Source organism: Theropithecus gelada, chromosome 4 (genome assembly GCF_003255815.1).
Source record: "Theropithecus gelada isolate Dixy chromosome 4, Tgel_1.0, whole genome shotgun sequence".
Taxonomy (NCBI): Eukaryota; Metazoa; Chordata; class Mammalia; order Primates; family Cercopithecidae; genus Theropithecus; species Theropithecus gelada.
In genome coordinates this window covers 135,463,740-135,482,736 of record NC_037671.1, presented here as the reverse complement: position 1 = coordinate 135,482,736, position 18,997 = coordinate 135,463,740, and the positions used below count along the sequence as shown (strand labels likewise).

At 44.0% G+C, this 18,997-nt stretch overlaps 1 non-coding gene and 1 pseudogene across 1 annotated transcript; both read right to left on the bottom strand.

The window, feature by feature from the left end:
• Positions 1-10,837: 10,837 nt before the first annotated feature.
• LOC112622666 overlaps positions 10,838-18,997 on the bottom strand; it is a 15,583-nt pseudogene continuing 7,423 nt past the window's right edge.
• On the bottom strand, positions 12,888-12,994 carry LOC112623908. Its single transcript, XR_003119264.1, has one exon. It is a non-coding gene; the product is annotated as a U6 spliceosomal RNA (small nuclear RNA).

Genomic DNA, 18,997 nt, shown 5'->3' with positions numbered 1-18,997 from the left:
ATACCTCTGATTGCACTCCTTCCCTTTATTCTCTTTGGTAATCATTCCTAGTAAGATCTTACTCCAATTTTAAAAAATCCTTACTTGACCCCACTTCTACCTTCAGCTATCACCCAATTTCTCTGCTTCCCTTAACAGCAAAACTCCCTAAAAGATGTAAAGACATGTCTATACTTGTGGTCCCTATCTCCTCATCTCTCCTACAAATTCTCCAGATGGGTGTTTATTCCTAGCACTTGACTGAAATGGCACTTCTCAAAGCCCACTTCTTGCCAAAGCCAGTGGTTGCCAAAGCCATTGAGACCAGTAAATGGTCTCAATCCCCATTTACTCAATCTTTCAATAGCTTGTGACACAATTAACTATGCCTGCCTTCTAGAAGCAAGTCTCCAGTCTTTCCTGACATCTCTCTTTTTTGGTTTTCCTTGGAATTTTCTTCCCAATGCTTCAGTGCTCTTGGCTATGCCTCTGCCCTCTTTTCTACATACATTTTCTCCCTAGATGACCTACATCATCCAGTCTATGGCTTTATGACCCGCTCATAATATTAATGATTTTCAAATTCATATCTCCAGCCCAGACATCTTCCTTGAATTTCAGACCTTTGAGACACTTGCCTGACTACTTGAATGCCTAACAAGCACATAGAAGCTAACATTACTAGAAAAGAGCTGTTCACAGCAAAATCTGCCTCCTCCCCACAAAAGCAAAAACAAATTAACAAAAACTCAGCTGTCCTCAACTCAAGCTTCCCGCTGACCTCTTTGTCTCCACTCTTATCTCTTCTTACCTCTTTATGGTCCACTCTTTACACAACAAATCACCTCGTTAAATAGCAGTTGCTTAAACTCAGAATCATCAATGATTCCACTCTTTCCTGCATTGTCCTACATCCAACTCATAATTAGCCTTGTTGATATTTCTAAAACATTTCAAGAATTTGATCTCTCTACCTTCATTCATACCACCATCCTAGTTCAGAGCACAAAATTAGCTCCCCTGAACTATGACTGTAGCTTTCTAACTATAGTAGTGTTTGTCTTCACTTTGCCACCTCACTTGATTTAACACAGAGCAGCTAGAGTGATTGTTTTTTGTTTTCATTTTTTTAAATGTCTCCATAGCCCAAGATGGAATGATGTTTTTAAAACATAAGCCCAATTATGACACTTATTAAAATTCTCCAATGGTTTCCCATTACACTTAAAATGAAAATTTCTTACCCTGGCCTTCAAATCCTTATGTGATTTGATCCTGAATTAATTATCCTCCAACCTCATCTCTACCATTCACTCTCTGTACTCCATCCATACTGACCTGTCTCCCTTTAGGTCATTTTCATTTATCTGAAATGCTCTTTCTCTCCCTTTTGGTATGGCTTGTTCATTCTTGTCATTTACATCTTAGCTTAAATGTTGCCTCTTCTGAGAAGTCACTAAGCTACTATAGCAAAGAGATCCCCAAATACAATAACTCAAAGATTAAGGTTTATTTCTCTCTCACATAACAGTACAGAGGTAGGCAGGTAGTCTAGGGTCAGTGGGCAGCTCTGTTCCATGAGATCATTCAGGGAACCAGGTTCCTTCTAACCCATTTTGACCATAGAGTAAAATCTTTATTCTCATTATTGAAGCTGACTTAATCTGTCCACAGTCTAGCCTGGAAGAAGAGGAAAAAAAGAAAGGGACAAAAACTACTTTCCTTATAAAAACAAGATATGGAAACTTGTTTTGTTGTTTTTATTTTGAGACAGGGTCTCACTCTGTCACCCAGGCTGGGGTGCAGTGGCTCCATCTTGACTCACTGCAGCCTCAACTTCCCTGGGCTCAAGTGATCCTCCCACCTCAGCCTCCCACGTAACTGGGACTACAGGCAAGCGCCACCACGCCTGGCTAATTTTCGTATTTTTAGTAGAGACCAGGTTTCACCATGTTCCCCAGGCTGGTCTTGAACTCCTGGACTGATGATCTGCCCACCTCAACCTCCCAGAATGCTGGCATTACAAGCATGAGCCACCATACCTGGCCTTAGATTCAATGTAAAGTGACCAAGTAGTATGCTGGAACTGGCTTCCTACTGTTTGTGAGAGCTAATCGTTACACTCTCAGAAATTTGGGGAGTCAGTTGACATCACAGTGGTGGTTTGAAATTAGCCATGTTGTGACTATTTACGTCAGTGAAATTGGCAAACTATAATCAGGGTTCTCCATACCCTCAGCTGGGTGATTGTTAAACACCGGTTGTTAAATGTTTACCAGCGTTCCTCTGGTTTCACAAATCTGTCACATTGATGGTGTTGAAAACATGGTTTTCTTGGCCAGGCACAAGTGGCTAATGCCTGTAATCCCATCCCTTTGAGAGGCTGAGGCAGGAGGATTGCTTTAAGCCCAGGAGTTCAAGACCAGCCTGGGTAACATAGTAAGACCCCCATCTCTATTTAAAAAAGAAGAAAGAAAAAGAAAACATGATTTTCTCTAATGTCAATGCAAGTTTTACTGCCCAAGGCTGTTGTGGGACTTCAGAGACTGTAAATGAGAAAAGTGTTTTAGAAACTGTAGGCCGAGGCCGGGCGCGGTGGCTCAAGCCTGTAATCCCAGCACTTTGGGAGGCCGAGGCGGGTGGATCACGAGGTCAGGAGATCGAGACTATCCTGGCTAACATGGTGAAACCCCGTCTCTACTAAAAATACAAAAAACTAGCCGGGCGTGGTGGCGGGCGCCTGTAGTCTCAGCTACTTGGGAGGCTGAGGCGGGAGAATGGCGTGAACCCGGGAGGTGGAGCTTGCAGTGAGCCGAGATCACGCCTCTGCACTCCAGCCTGGGAGACACAGCGAGACTCCGTCTCAAAAAAAAAAAAAAAGAAAAAGAAACTGTAGGCCTAGTGCGGTGGCTCATACTTGTAATCCCAGCACTTTGGGAGGCCAAGATGGGCGGATCACCTGAGGTCGGGAGTTCGAGACCAGCCTGACCAACATGGAGAAACCCCGTCTCTACTAAAAATACAAAATCAGCCGGGCGTGGTGGAACATGCCTGTAATCCTGGGAGGCTGAGGCAGGAGAATCACTTGAACCCAGCAGGCGGAGGTTGCGGTGAGCATCTCGGTGAGCATCGGTGCCATTGCATTCCAGCCTGGGCAACAAGAGTGAAACTGTGTCTCAAAAAAAGAAGAAGAAGAAAAAAAAGAAACTGTAAAACAACATGTAAAGATACAGTATTGTTACTGCAAAATACAGAAGAAATAGAAGCTAAAGTAATAGAGAAAGAAACAACACGGTAATGCCTCAGATTACATTGAATTACATTAATTTTCTTTTGTTTTGTTTTGTTTTGTTTTGTTTTTTTGAGACAGAGTTTCCCTCTTGTTGCCCAGGCTGGAGTGCAACGGCATGATCTGGCTCACTGCAACCTCTGCCTCCCAGGTTCAAGCGATTCTGAAGCTTCAGCTTCTGGAGTAGCTGGGACTGCAGGCACCTGCCAACATGCCTGGCTAATTTTTGTATTTTTAGTAGAGATGGGATTTCGCCATGTTGACCAGACTGGTCTCTAACTCCTGACCTCAAGTGATCCCCCATCTCAGCCTCCCAAAGTGCCGGGATTACAGGCGTGAGCCACTGCACCTGGCCTGTATTTTCTTTTTATGTATTTACTTTTTATGTTATAATCTCAACTATACTTATTCTGTCATTTAAATGATTAAAAAAGTAATTGGGCTAGCACAGTGGCTCATGCCTGTAGTCTCAACTAATTGGGAAGCTGAAGCAGGAGGATTGCTCAGAACCCAGGAATTTGAGGTTACAGTGAGTTATGTTTGAGCCACTGTACTCCAGCCTGGACAAGAGAGTGAGACTGTCTCTAAAAAAAAAAAAAAAAAAAAAAAAAGAAAGAAAGAAAGAAAGAAAGAAAAAGTAATTGTTTAGAAAGTGTTGTTGGAGGCTGGGCGCGGTGGTTCACACCTGTAATACCAACACTTTGGGAGGCCGAGGTAGGTGGATCACCTGAGGTCAGGAGTTTGACCTGGTCAACATGGTGAAACCCAGCCTCTACTAAAAATACAAAAAATTAGCTGGGTGTGGTGTTGGGCGCCTGTAATCCCAGCTACTTGGGAGGCTGAGGCAGGAGAATCGCTTGAACCGGGGAGGCGGAGGTTGCAGTGAGCCAAGATTGCACCACTGCACTCCAGCCTGGTTAACAAGAGCGAAACTCTGTCTCAAAGAAAAAATAAAAAAGAAAGTATTGTTGGAGCTCAGAAACCGATACCACCATATATGGCTCAGTGAACTGAGGAAGCCTCAAGGTCTCTCTGACTTACACCTCTCCCTACCCCCACCCTCTGTAAAATAGGAGTTTCTTTATCTTCCTAAGATCTAGACCATCAAAAAAAATTAATTTTTTTCTCCTCCCTGGAAGACCAGGAATGTAGCTTTCCTGAACATAGCTTTTCACAGGATCATGTACAATTTAATCTCTGTTCCCTAATCCATTCATTCTCCCTAGTAACAGAATTCTTTTCCCTACTTTCACAACCTGTTTTGCTAGCGTGGTCTATAAGCTTCTGAATCACAATGTGGGTGGGGAATGACTGTGATTTTCCTCTTGTGCTCGTTGTGTACTTGTTAAATAAATTTGTATGCCTGTTCTTCCATTAAACTGCCTCATGACAGCGATTTTCAGTGAACCCTCAGAGGGTCAACGGGAAAGCGCTCCTTTCATCCCTACAGTGTATAAAATATGCATTAAAGTGAATGATAAAAAACCTTTACATTTCCATTTTATATTACATTTACATTATTTTACGGAAATTGTAAAATAATCAGGAAATTATTTTGAGATATTTCCAAAAACTATATTTCCTCTAACCTTGATTATCTATTAAAACTTTAAAACAATCAATAAATGAACTGAAATTAATAACAAAACATAAAATTAAAATTATGTAGATAAGGCTAAAGTTTTTTAATTTAATTTTTTGAAAATTTAATGAAGGCCAGGCACAATGGGTCATGCCTGTAATCCCAGCACTTTAGGAGGCCAGGCGAGCAGATCACCTGAAGTCAGGAGTTCAAGACCAGCCTGGCCAACATGGTGAAACCTCATCTCTACTGAAAATTCAAAAATCATCCGGGCGTGGTGGCAGGCACCTGTAATCCCAGCTACTCAGGAGGCAGGAGAATTGTTTGAACCCAGGAGGTAGAGGTTGCAGTGAGCCAAGATTGCACCATTGCACTCCAGCTTGGGCAACAGAGTGAGACTTCATCTCAAACACACATACACACACACACACACACACATACAAACAAAAAAAAAAACAAAGAAAGAAAAAAAGAAAATGAAAGTTTATTAAACATTTTAATAAAATTAAACTATCTGCAATTCGAGCTGGGCACAGTGGCTCATGCCTGTAATCCCAGCACTTTGGGAGGCTGAGGTGGATAGATAACCTGAGGTCAGGGGTTCAAGACCAGCCTGGCCAACATGGTGAAACCCCGTGTCTACTAAAAAAATCCAAAAATTAGCCAGGCATGGTGGCACATGCCTGTAATCCCAGCTACTGGGGAGGCTGAGGCAAGAGAATTGCTCGAACCTGGGAGGTGGAGGTTGCAGTGAGCCAAGATCACGCCACTATGCTCCAGACTGGGTGACAGAGTGAGACTCAAGAAAACAAACAAAAAAAAACTATCTGCAATTCTAACATTCCGTGTCACTTTTGCTGCAAATGTAAAGAATCAGTATCACACTTTGTTACATCTATACAAACATTTAAGAATAATATAAAAGTGCTCAGTTTTGCAGAATGTTTCTCAGCTACCCATCTGAAATTTCATCCTAATTTGTGAGCATCTCTGGTGTCCTAAGAAAAGCAAGAAAATGCTTGACACTAGGAAAAGATACTCTGTTAAGCCAAAAGCTATTGCTTTCACACTGAGAGGAAGAATTTACTTGACAAGCTAATTATTTTGTCTTTTCTCTTATCTAACTGTTTCTGCTGTTCAGAATCCTCCCCACATTCCGAAGCAAGGTCTTTCTCCTACTTCAACAGCAGCAGAAACCATGGCATTTGTATTCGGTTCCCTTTTGTTTTGTAGACATAGAACAAGTGATGTGAAGTGTTTCCTTGGGGTCTAATAGGTGTTATTTCCAGGAGTGGATGTTTAAGTTTGCAAGTCATACAATGCCAGCCTGTATGCTGGATTCCAAGTAACAAAGGTATCTGTGTGTCATTTAATAAACACATTTTGGCATTTATTTGTGACATGCAGGGTTAAGGGCAGGGGCCCCTCCTGCTGGGTCTAGGGGTGATGCTAGTTAGAGTTTACAAAATGAAGTCCCCAAAACTCCCAAAACTTCCCTAGTCTTTCTAGGCCACTGGTAGACAAAGTTAGAAAGCTAAGGGGTCCCATTAATCAGTATTATTGGGGTCCGACCCCATGATTGGAGTCCCACAAATCACTATCTCAAAACATCTGTCAGATTGAAATTTAAAAGCCCATGTTTTCTGAGGACAAATATTTATACAAATTCAGTTACTGAGTTTATTGCTCATAGTAAGTTTTTTTTATATAAAACATTTATAATTTATTGGTCTTTTGGGGGAATTAGATGCTTCACCACTGTATTACAGCTGAGCTATTAATTTTGTAGCTTCATCAACATTAACTGTTTCACTTTAATGATTCTCTGCAGGAGAATCAGTTCTTCCTGCAGAGATATTTTTTAAAGGCCTTTTGAGAAGTGTACAGGTTCCTTTTGTATATTTACAAAAACTTTATTTACTCTTAATTTTTCATCATTTATAATGTTTATCTTCTTAAAATTAGTGGTAACTCAGGCTGGGTGTGGGGGCTCACGCTGTTATCCCAGCACTTTGGGAGGCCAAGGTGGGCAGATCACCTGAGATCAGGAGTTCAAGACCAGGCTGGCCCGTCTCTAATAAAAATACAAATTTAGCTGGGCATGGTGGCGCACACCTGTAATCCCACCTACTCCAGAGGCTGAGGCAGGAGAATCGCTTGAACCCAGGAGGCAGAGGCTGCAGTCAATCGAGATCACACCATTGCGCTCCAGCCTGGGCAACAAGATCTGTGATCTCAGATACTCAGGAGGCTGAGACAAGAGAATTGCTTGAGCCCAGGAGGTGGAGGTTTCAATGAGCTGAGATTGCGCCACTTCACTCCAGCCTGGGCAACAGAGTGAGACTCTGTCTAAAAAAAAAAAAAAAGCAGAATCAGGTTTATGTTTCCCAGAGTTAGGAAGCTTCTACTTTGTAGAAGTGAAGTAGCCCTAAGTAAAAGATGTGTGTATCTACAGTCAAGACTCATTCCAACTTAAAAAACCGAACTTGGTTTTCCTATCATGAGGACCACAAGTCCACAAGTCAAGAGTTTACCATCCGTTTGTAATGCTTCAAGCTTAAATACTAATGTCAAGTGTCAGATATTTGAGGAGAGCTTTCAACATTAAAGAGAGAAAGAGAAACCAAAGTAAATAGGCTGAATGCAGTGGTTCACGCCTGTAATCCCAGCAGTTTGGGAGGCCAAGGCAGGCAGATCACTTGAGGCCAGGTGTTCAAGACCAGGCTGGCCAACATGGTGAAACTTGCCGCCTCTACTAAAAATACAAAAATTAGCCAGGCGTGGTGATGCGAGCCAATAATCCCAGCTACTCGGGAGGCTGAGTCATAAGAATTGCTTGAACCTGGGACGTAGAGGTTGCAGTGAACTGAGATCTCAACACTGCACTCCAATCTGGGCAACAAAGCAAGACTCTGTCTCCAAAAAAAAAAAAAAAAAAGTTAAATAGGCAAAAAAGGAAACCAGAGGAAACAGAAATAATGCAAGAAGTAGAAGGAAACTTCCAAGGATAAGACCATTATTATATCCCATACAAATAAGAGAAAGCACTCTATCCATTAAAAAAACAAAAAAAACAAAAAAAACAAAAAAAAAAACAGAACAATCACACAAAACCAGAATACTGTGAATGAGGAGAATTCAAAGAACTAAAAAAGAATGCTAGGAAATTAAAGCTAGGATTGCTGAGATTTTTTAAAAATTGGAGACTGGGCAACATAATGAGACTCTATCTCTATAAAATAATAAAAATATTAGAGAAGCGTGGTGGCACCTGCCTGTAGTCCCAGCTACTCCTGCAAGAATCACTTGAAACTGGGAGGTGGAGGTTGCAGTGAGCTGCGATCACGCCACTGCACTCCAGCCTGGGCAACAAAGCAAGACTCCATCTCAAAAAAAAAAAGAAAAAGATTTTAAATCTTTAATAGGTCACAATCAAAGGACAAAGAATCAAAATGCATTGAACTTCGCAACAGCAACATTGGAAGCTTAAAGACAATGGAGCAACACCTTTAACATTTGGAAAATATTATTATTTTATTTTTCAATTTGTTTTATTTTATTTATTTATTAATATATTTTTGCAATGGAATCTCGCTCTGTTGCAAGAGCAAGAGGCTGGAATGCAGTGGCTTGACCTTGGCTTACTGCAACCTCCGCCTCCCAGGTTCGAGTGATTCTCCTGCCTCAGCCTCCCGAGTAGCTGGGATCACAGGCATGTACCACCACGCCTGGCTAATTTTTGTGTTTTTAGTAAAGACGGGGTTTCACCATGTTGACCAGGCTGGTCTCAAACTCCTTACCTCAGGTGATCCATCCACTTTGGCCTCCCAAAGTGCTGGGTTTACAGAAGTGAGCCACTGTGCCCGGCCTATTTTATTTTATTTTATTTCATTATTTTATTTTTTGAGACGGAGTCTCACTCTGTTGCCCAGGCTGGAGTGCAGTGGCACGATCTCGGCTCAGTGCAACCTCTGCCTCCTGGGTTCAAGCGATCCTCCCACCTCAGCTTCCTGAGCAGCTGGGACCACAGGCACACGCCACTACACCTGGCTAATTTTTGTGTTTTATGTAGAGACTGGGTTTCACCATCTTGCCTGAACTCCTGACCTCAAGTGATCCACCCGCCTTGACCTCTCAAAGTGCTGAGATTACAGGCCTGAGCCACTGCACCCGACCAGCCAATTAATAAAAGCAAGGGATCACCACAAATTTAAAAATCAGAAGTAAAATGTGATTGTTTTGTGTGTGTGTGTGTGTGTGTGTGTGTGTTGTTGTTGTTTTGTTTTTGCTTTTTTCTGAGATGGAGTCTCGCTCTGTCACCCAGGCTAGAGTGCAGTGGCATGATCTTGGCTCACTGCAACCGCCACCTCCCATGTTCAAGGGATTCTCCTACCTCAGCCTCTCAAGTAGCTGGGACTTACGGACACATGCCACCACGTCTGGCTCATTTTTGTATTTTTAGTAGAGACGGGGTTTCACCATGTTGGGCAGGTTGATCGTGAACTCCTGATCTCAGGTGATCCTTCCACCTTGGCCTCCCACACTGCTAGGATTACAGGCGTCAGCCACCTTGCCTGGTGTGTGTGTGTGTTTTTAATAATATAGAATGGTATTATAATTAGGGCAATAGAATGAAAATATTAAATTATTTAACTTCTGTTTCTGGCTTATTCTGCACTCTTCTGATTTGAGAAAGATAAAAACTTGAATAATTGGAATAATAAACTATGAGTATAAATATATTCTCTCTCAGGAGATACACACACACACACACACACACACACACACACACACACACACTTTTTTTTTCTTCTTACAGAGGTTTTACTGCGTTTGGTCCACAGTCATATTTCACATTATCTCATGGGGCAGGGCTCCTGGGTGGGGGTCCCTGTGTGGTATTTGGTAGGGCGTATGGCCAGGGGAGATGGAGCAGTATAGCTGGTCAGGCCCAGAAAGGGAGAAGGAGGGCTGGAGGCTCCTTAAAACCTACTGAGGGGCCGGGCATGGTGGCTCACACCTATAATTCCAGCACTTGGGGAGGCTGAGGTGGGCGGATCACCTGAGGCCCGGAGTTTGAGACCAGCCTGGCCAACATGGTGAAACCCCATCTCTAATAAAAATACAAAAATTAGCCAGGCGTGGTGGAGCACCTACAGTCCCAGCTACTTGGGAGGCTGAAGCAGGAGAATCCCTTGAGCCAGGGAGGTGAAGGTGCAGTGAGCCAAGATCTTGCCACTGCACTCCAGCCTGGGCAACAACAACAACAACATCAACAAAACTGACTGAGGCCATAGTGGAGGGGGGTGGTTAGCATGGAGAGGGGGTCAGGCTTAGCCCCAACAACGCAGAATTCCACTTCATTGTACGGGCCTCACTTTCCCACCGGCCCTGGGGCAGGTCTGAGGGTCTGAGGTCTGTTGGTCTGAGGGTGCTAGGGAAATGCAGCCACTTGGCAGCCTGAGATATTTAGCATGGTGGCCAGGCCCCCTTTCCCAGGGGACACATTTCCCAGCACTCTCTCCACTGTCCCTGCCCTATTCCTCGGGGGGGGAAAAAAAAAAAAAGTATTTTTCTTTTGTTAATACTTCCTGAAACTTCTGCGGGTACAGAAACCACAAACTGATAGGCTGACAAAATAGGGAAGAGACAAGGCAACCGGAAACCTTCGGGGACTGGTTCCCTCCAAGCCTAAGTCTCTTCTCCCCAGCACAGCTTGGCCCACAGCCTGGACTTGCCAGCAGAGACCCTCACCCTACACATATGGGATACGGCTTTGACCCCTTCCCCCATAGTCCGGTGGCTCAGTCCTACAAAGGACCAAGGCAAGGGGGAAAAAGACCTGCTCCCTGATCCCATACCGCCACTCACAGACCCTGGGTTGATTGGCAACACTGAACAGCTTAAGAAAAAAGAAAGACGAAAACACAGAAAAACCCAAAAACTCAGACGGGGAGACGTTGTGGGGAGAGAGCGTGCTGGGAGCCTCAGTAGCCAGCCTCCTCCTGGAAGTAAGGCGGATATTCAGGGACCTCCATCAGGCCCGGGCAGTCGCTGGCGCCCGAGGGAGCCCCGTTGGCCACTGTGCCTTAAGGGCAGAACTTGGGGTCCTATATCTGCCGGCCCAGGCCAAAGACCTGGCCGCTCTGCTTGGCGCTCTGCGTGTAGCCCATCTGCAGGGACATGGAGGAGTTGTCACACTTGTCGGTTCCCAGCTTGGTGTCAACTGGGTGCCGGGGGCTGTCATGCCCACCTGGCTGCACACTTGTTTGTACCCATCTGGAGGCTGATGGTTGAGTGGTCCATGGGGGGCAGGAGGTGGTTCTTGGGGTTGTAGAGATGCCTCCTGGTGCCGTCGGCAGTCATACCCGACTGGCTGGTGCATTTGTTGGTGCCCATCTGCAGCCCGATGGCGCACTGGCCAGCCTTCATGGTGGCATCGTCGAAATTCTGCTTCTGCTTCTCCCAGCACTTAAGGCCGATGTCCACCCTGCTCTGCAGCCTCTTAGTCTTGGCCTTCCCCACCAGGGCGAGAAGAGACACCTGCACCTGCCTCATGTTCCCACTCTCAAACAGGTCGCTGGCTTCGAACAAGTCCACAGTGTTCATGCCTTCCCTACCATGGGCTTGATGAAGTTGGAGAGGTTTTCTAGCTGGTGCCAGTTCTGCATGGAGCGGTTGATCTTGGGAACTGAGCTCTGCTGGAGCTTGTTGATGAGTGTGCGTAAGACAGTCCCGTCCTTCAGGCCCTTCTGGAAGTCGGGGCCGATGGAGAGGCCGGTGAGTCCCTGGATCCAGCTGCAGAGCTCTGCCTCCTTCTGGCGGTCATATTTGCACAGGAGCCGGTTCTTGACCTCGGCGGACAGCCGGTACGAGTTCTAGGCGATAGTAAGCTATCATCAGTCTACTGCATTCCAGCCTGGGTGACAGAGCCAGACTCTGTTTCTAACTCAATCAATCAATCAATCTGTAGTGATATATATATATATATATATATTTTTTTCTTTTTTTCTTTTTTTTTTTTTGAGACAGAGTTTCACTCGTTGCCCAGGCTGGAGTGCAATGGCACAATCTCGGCTTGCCACACCTCCGCTTCCCCAGGTTCAAGCGATTCTCCTGCCTCAACCTCCTGAGTAGCTGGGATTATAGGCATGCACCACCACGCCCAGCTAATTTTGTATTTTTAGTAGAGACAGGATTTCTCCATGTTGGTCAGGCTGGTCTACAACTCCCGACCTCAGGTGATCTGCCTGCCTTGGTCTCCCAAAGTGTTGTGATTACAGGTGTGAGCCACTGTGCCTGGCTCTAGTGATATTTTTATGTGGAGCTGAAGAACAAAAGCTATTCTGTTATCTGGACACAGGTTTTAGTTGCTTATTTATTTATTTTTTTTGAGACAGACTCTCTCTTTGTTGCCCAGGCTGAAGTACAGTGGCGTGATCTTGGCTCACTGCAACCTCTACCTCCTGGGTTCAAGCAATTCTCCTTCCTCAGCCTCCCAAGTAGCTGGGATTACAGGTGCCCACCACTAAACCCTGCTAACTTTTGTATTTTTAGTATAGATGGGGTTTCACCATATTGGCCAGGCTGGTCTTGAACTCCTGACCTCAAGTGATCACCCTGCCTTGGCCTCCCAAAGTGCTAGGATTACAGGTGTGAGCCACTGTGCCCGGCCAGACCACTCCAATTTTTAATAACCAAGCTATATGTGCCACACACCGAAATCCTGCCTTTTTTGGAATAAGGAGAATAAGCTGATATGATTTGACGCTTCTTCCCTGCAGAGCCTGAACCTCCAACTCAAGAGATAGAGATGAAAAAGTCCAACTCAGAAAGTCCATTTCAGCCTGTTTGGTGTCTAGGAATTTGAGATATTAATTGTCTTATCCCTACCCACTTCCCCATCTCAGAAAATCTGCCTTGCCACAGAGTCCCTGGCAGGGGCAGCTATGCTACTTACCATTAGACCTTGTCTCCCTAGCTGCAGCTGATTGGATCAGAGAAGAACACCTAATCCATTCAGATACTTTCCCCCCACTTAACATGGGATGCCTCACAAATTTGGGTGTCATCCTTGCATAGTGACTATACTCATCTTCTCTGTATTGGTCCAATTTTAGTGTATGTGCTGCTTATGTGGGCACCAATCCAATTATTTTGCTTGCTAATTTGAACCCAGAGACTTCAACTTTGAGTCACTAGCTCAGTGGAGGACACCAGAGCTGGAGAGTCAGGTAGTGTGAGCAGTGGCAGCCATTTTTTTGGCATATGCAAAGGTGGAGAGAGTAGTGGTCTGACAACTTTGACATCTGTGACTTCTACTTGGGATCTGTGATCTTCCCCTCTGGATTTCTGATCATCCCCTTTTAATTAATCAATCAATCAATTTTTATTTATTCTTTGAGACAAGGTCTCGCTCTGTCGCCCAGGCTGGAGTGCAGTAGTGTAAGTATGGCTCAGTGCAACCTCAACCTCCCAGGTTCAATTAATCCTCCTACCACAGCCTCCAGAGTAGCTGGGACTACAGGCATGTGCCACTATGCTTGACAAATTTTTAATTGTTTTTGGAGTTGGGGTCTCGCTATGTTGCCAGGGCTGGTCTCCAACTCCTGGACTCAAGTGATCCACCCTCCTTGGCCTCTCAAAGTGTTGGGATTACAGGCATGCATCACTGCGCCTGGCTGATCATTCCCTTTTAAATTGGGTTAGGATAGCTTTCTTCTACTTGTTAACCAAAGAATACCTGACTGAACAGATTTTAAAAGTCCATTTTTGTCACTCTACCTTTTTGCACCTTTCTCTGAGCCTCCAGATCCTACGGATTCCCTGTTATGTATGTAAATTGGTTGTGAGCAGGGAAATAGGGAGAAGATATTTCCTTGAAATGTCCCAGACAAGAGACACCTGCATCCTTCTAGCTACAGGGATTCGGGGGTTCTTCAAGCCTCAGCCTGGCTTGCAGCAGCTTTGGCAGCCTTTGGAAGGCATCAGATGGTCAGCCATGTGATACATAACCTATGTAACTTAATGCCATTTATTACTTTATAATTGTGTTAAACTATAATTTGTAAGCAAATTTTGTTTAAAAGCTACTATGTTTTTCTAATTGTTTTGGTACACTTCTATAAAACAAGGCTATTCAATCCTGGTTGCAGGTTCCCAACCATCAGTTTTTTGCTAGATTTAATATATAGTATATAGTTAGAGTTTTCAGTACATATGGAAATTTTCAGAAATTTTTCTTTTATTTCTTTGATCTCAAGGTTCTTAAAAAGCTGACATAGGCCGGGCATGGTAGCTCATGCTTGTAATCCTAGCACTTGGGAAGGCCAAGGCCAGAGGATCCCTTGAGGCCAGGAGTTCAAGAACAGCCTGAACAACTCTCTCAAAAAAAAAAACAAAACAAAACAGAGAGAGAGAATTTTAAGTCATGCAATTAGAGAATCTGAAGAGAATCTATACAAGTAGATATTTATAAATAAACCTAACCTTCTCGTTTTACATATAACTAGTTTAGCATTATTTATTTGAAATCCATAATTGCAGTTTTCAACTCGGCAAAATCTCATGTATACTGTGTATTTAGCACTATGTAATAAGAAGGCAAAAAATCAGGATCCTTCAAATGTTATATACATAAAATTTATGAAACTAGGAATTACTACATTTCAATATAAACTCAACTAATGAATTTTATTCCAGAAAATGTACGAATTACAAACATTTGGCTGGGCGCGGTGGCTCACGCCTGTAATTCCAGCACTTTGGGAGGCCGAGGTGGGCGGATCACCTGAGGCCAGGAGTTCGAAACAAGCCTGGCCAACATGGTGAAACCCCTTCTCTACTAAAAATACAAAAATTAGCTGGGCGTAGGGGCGGGAGTTGGGGTGGGGCGCCTATAATCCCAGCTACCTGGGAGGCTGAGGCAGGAGAATCGCTTGGACCTGGGAGGTGGAGGTTGCAGTGAGCCGAGATTGCGCCATTGCACACTAATCTGGGCAACAGAGCAAGACTCTGTCTCAAAAACAAAACAAAAAGAAATACAAACATTTAAAGGGGATATTCTATTGTCACCAGTGTAAAAGTAGATACCTTTTTTTAATGGGCACATATCAGATAATTATGGGTACTTTGGTATCTAGTCAGATTACAACATGTATATTTTTTTTTTGGAGACACAGTCTTGCTCTGTCGCCCAGGCTGTAGTGCAATGGCGTGATCTCGGCTCACTGCAACCTCTGCCTCCCAGGTTCAAGCGATTCTCCTGCCTCAGCCTCCCAAGTAGCTGGGATTACAGGTGCCCACCACCACATCTGGCTAATTTTTTTGTATTTTTAGTAGAGATGGGGGTTTCACCACGTCGGTCAGGCTGGTCTCGAATTCCTGACCTCAGGTGATCCACCCGCCTCAGCCTCCCAAAGTGCCGGGATTACAGATGTGAGCCACCACGCCCAGCCACAACACATATACTTTTAAGGTAGCTTTTAAAAAAATGACTTCTGTGAAGTATGAAAAAAGAAAAAAAGAAAAGAAAAAATTATGTTTAATTTAATTCTGACATCATAAAAACATGCATTTATTTATAAGTATTGATTATACTGTTTACAATTATTACTTATGAAAGAAAGGTAGATGAAAAATAAAAATCATCATTTTGGATGAAAGGAAATAAATTATTTCTGCCTTGAGTGGTTAAAAATTCAAGTATCGACTGGGCACAGTGGCTCACGCCTGTAATCCCAGCACTTTGGGAGGCCAAGGCAGGTGGATCACTTGAGGTCAAGGGTTCAAGACCAGCCTGACCAACATTGTGAAACCCCATCTCTACTAAAAATACAAAAATTAGCCAGGTGTGGTGGCAGGCTTTTGTAATGTCAGCTACTCCAGAGTCTGAGGCAGGAAAATCACTTGAACCCAGGAGGCGGAGGTTGCAGTGAGCTGAGATCATGCCATTGTACTTCGGCCTGGGCAACAAGAGCAAAACTCAGTCTCAAAAAAAAAAAAAAAAAGAAAAAAAATTAAGTATTTTACCATGAGTTTAATTACATACGACTATTTAATTATTATAATTACTACTTTAATTGATTAACCAAGTGATATTTTATAGCTTAATTTTTTAAAGAAAGCAATTATGTGAACAAGGTTTTGCAGTAATTTTAGCTTAGCTTTGTCCATATAGGCTAGTGTTTATGTATTTGCTTTATCCCCTCAGAATTATAATTACACCAAGGTGTTATATAGAAAGGAGTGATTCCCACTTCAACCTGGGAGGCAGAGGTTACAGTGAGCTGGGATCACGCCACTGCACTCCAGCCTTGGTGAAACAGCGAGACTCTGACTCAAAAAAGAAAGAAAGGGCTGAGTGCAGTGGCTCACGCCTGTAATCCCAGCACTTTGGGAGGCCAAGGCAGGCACATCACCTGAGGTCAGGAGTTCAAGACCAGCCTGGCCAACATGGTGAAGCTCCATCTCTACAAAAATACAAAAATTAGCTGTGCATAATGGCGGGTGCCTGTAATCCCAGCTACTCAAGAGGCTGAGGCAGGAGAATTGTTTGAACCTGGGAGGCAGAGGTTGCAGTGAGCCAAGATCACGCCATTGCACTCCAGCCTTGGTGACAGAGTGAGACTCTTCCCCCCCCTCCAAAAAAAAAGAAAGAAAAGAAAGGAGTGATTCTTTTATCCTTCGTACGCATTTGTTTTCCTTTTCATGCGCCTTGCTGCCCTACATAAAAGTTAGTTGTAACTCATTTAAATTCAGGTCTCCAGCGTGAAGTAGTGTATTGCTTAACTGGACAGGGCTGTAACCTGAAGTATAAGAAGGAGTGTCCACATTTCCCAACAGCAGGTCTTTAGCAATAAAGGTGCGGCACCACCAGTGCTAAAGAATACTATTCTAGTTCAACGTGTTTGTGTTCTGCATCTTCCATTGTGCAGTACACTCTATTATTTATAAATTCTAATCCTTTAATAAAGAAAAAATGTAAGAAAGAAAACAAAAACTACCACCCAAAACCAAAAGTCATCTACAGCCTTTGAAAATTCCTGGACATAAAGCATCAGTCACTAGATATTCCTTCACCCCTGCTAAGTTCCACAGTCTCGGAGCAGGCTTCTCAACAAGAGCGGAGAGAGCAGGGCAGGGAAATGTTGCTAAGTGACATGGGGTTTAGTTGTGCGATGGAGTATCAGACGACACTTGACATTGAGCCTTGTGTGACTTCACAGCCATTCCACAATATAATGGAAGAGCTGCAATATTATGTAGATAATGGATGATTGTAGACAGAGTGGCAAAATAGAGAATTCCTAGCTTCAACTGTGAGTTCCAAAAGGTCAGGTAGTTTAAGAATGATGTGGTTAGGCTGGGCGCAGTGGCTCACACCTGTAATCCCAGCACTTTGGGAGGCTGAGGTGAGAGGATCACTTGAGGTAAGCAGTTCAAGACCAGCCTGGCCAACATGGTGAAACCCTGTCTCTACTAAAAATACAAAAATGGGCAGGTGCGGTGGCTCATGCCTGTAATCCCAGCACTTTGGGAGGCCGAGGCAGGCAGATCACGAGGTCAAGAGATCCAGACCATCCTGGTCAACATGGTGAAACCCTGTCTCTACTAAAAAAAAATACAAAAATTAGCTGGGCATGGTGGCTCACACCTGTAGTCCCAGCTACTCAGGAGGCTGAGGCAGGAGAATCGCTTGAACCTGGGAGGTGGAGGTTGCAGTGAGCCAAGATCATGCCACTGCACTTCAGCCTGGGCAACAGAGTGAGACTCCGTCTCAAAACAACAACAGCAACAACAACAAAACCCAAAAATTAGCTGAACGTGGTAGTACACACCTGTAGTCCCAGCTATTCAGAAGGCTGACGCAGGAGAATTGCTTGAACCCTAGAGGTGGAGGTTGCAATGGGCCAAGATGACAGCATTGTACTCCAGCCTGGGCAACAGAGTGAGACTCTGTCTCAAAAAGAAAAGAAAAGGAAAGAAAAAACAGAAATGCTGTTGTATACAGGCATACCTCAAATATATTGCAAAGTCAATTTTAGACCATCCCACAACAAAGTGAATATTGCAATAAAGAGAGTCATACATACTAAAAAAAAAAAAAGATGTGCCAGTGATGCAAGTTAAAAAAAAAAGAAAGATCGATATGGTTGCTAATATCTCTGAATTTTTCATGTTAGTTCCTTCCGCACCCCAGAATAATCTTAGGTTTAGAACTAATTAATTAAAATGTTTGTTCATTCAAAAAAATATTTATTGAGTACCTATAAGGCAGAGTGTTAGGTTGGAGTATGAAAATTGACTCTTGGCTGGGCGTGGTGGCTCACGCCTGAAATCCCAGCACTTTGGGAGGCCGAGGTGGGCGGATCAAGAGGTCAGGAGATCTAGACCATCCTGGCTAACACGGTAAAACTCCGTCTCTACTAAAAAAAAAAAATAATAATAAACAAATAAATTAGCCGGGCGTGGTGGCGGGCGCCTGTAGTCCCAGCTACTAGGGAGGCCGAGACAGAAGAATGGCGTGAACCCCGGGGGCAGAGCTTACAGTGAGCGGAGGTCGTGCCACTGTACTCCAGCCTGGGCTACAGAGCGAGACTCTGGAGAAAAGAAAAAGGAAGGAAGGAAGGAAGGGAGGAAGGGAGGAAGGGAGGAAGGGAGGAAGGGAGGAAGGGGGGGGGGAGGAAAATTGACTCTTACACTGATATTGTGACTCTTACACTGACATTGTAAGGTTTACGTAAGAAGTTTCTTGTAAAAATGAAAAAGTATGGAGACCAAAGACAGCAATTTTTGTATTGATTATTGTTTTATTTTATTTCTAAGATAAGGCAAGAGAATGAGCCTTTATTAGATATGACTATGGATTCCAAAACTGATGTTTCCCAGATATTGCAGGAGGTGACCAGGAAGTCTTTTAACATGAATAGCTACATAATATTAAGAATTCATTGGCCGGGCGCGGTGGCTCAAGCCTGTAATCCCAGCACTTTGGGAGGCCGAGATGGGCGGATCACGAGGTCAGGAGATCGAGACCATCCTGGCTAACACGGTGAAACCCCGTCTCTACTAAAAAAACTACAAAAAACTAGCCTCCCGAGTAGCTGGGACTACAGGCGCCCGCCACCTCGCCCGGCTAGTTTTTT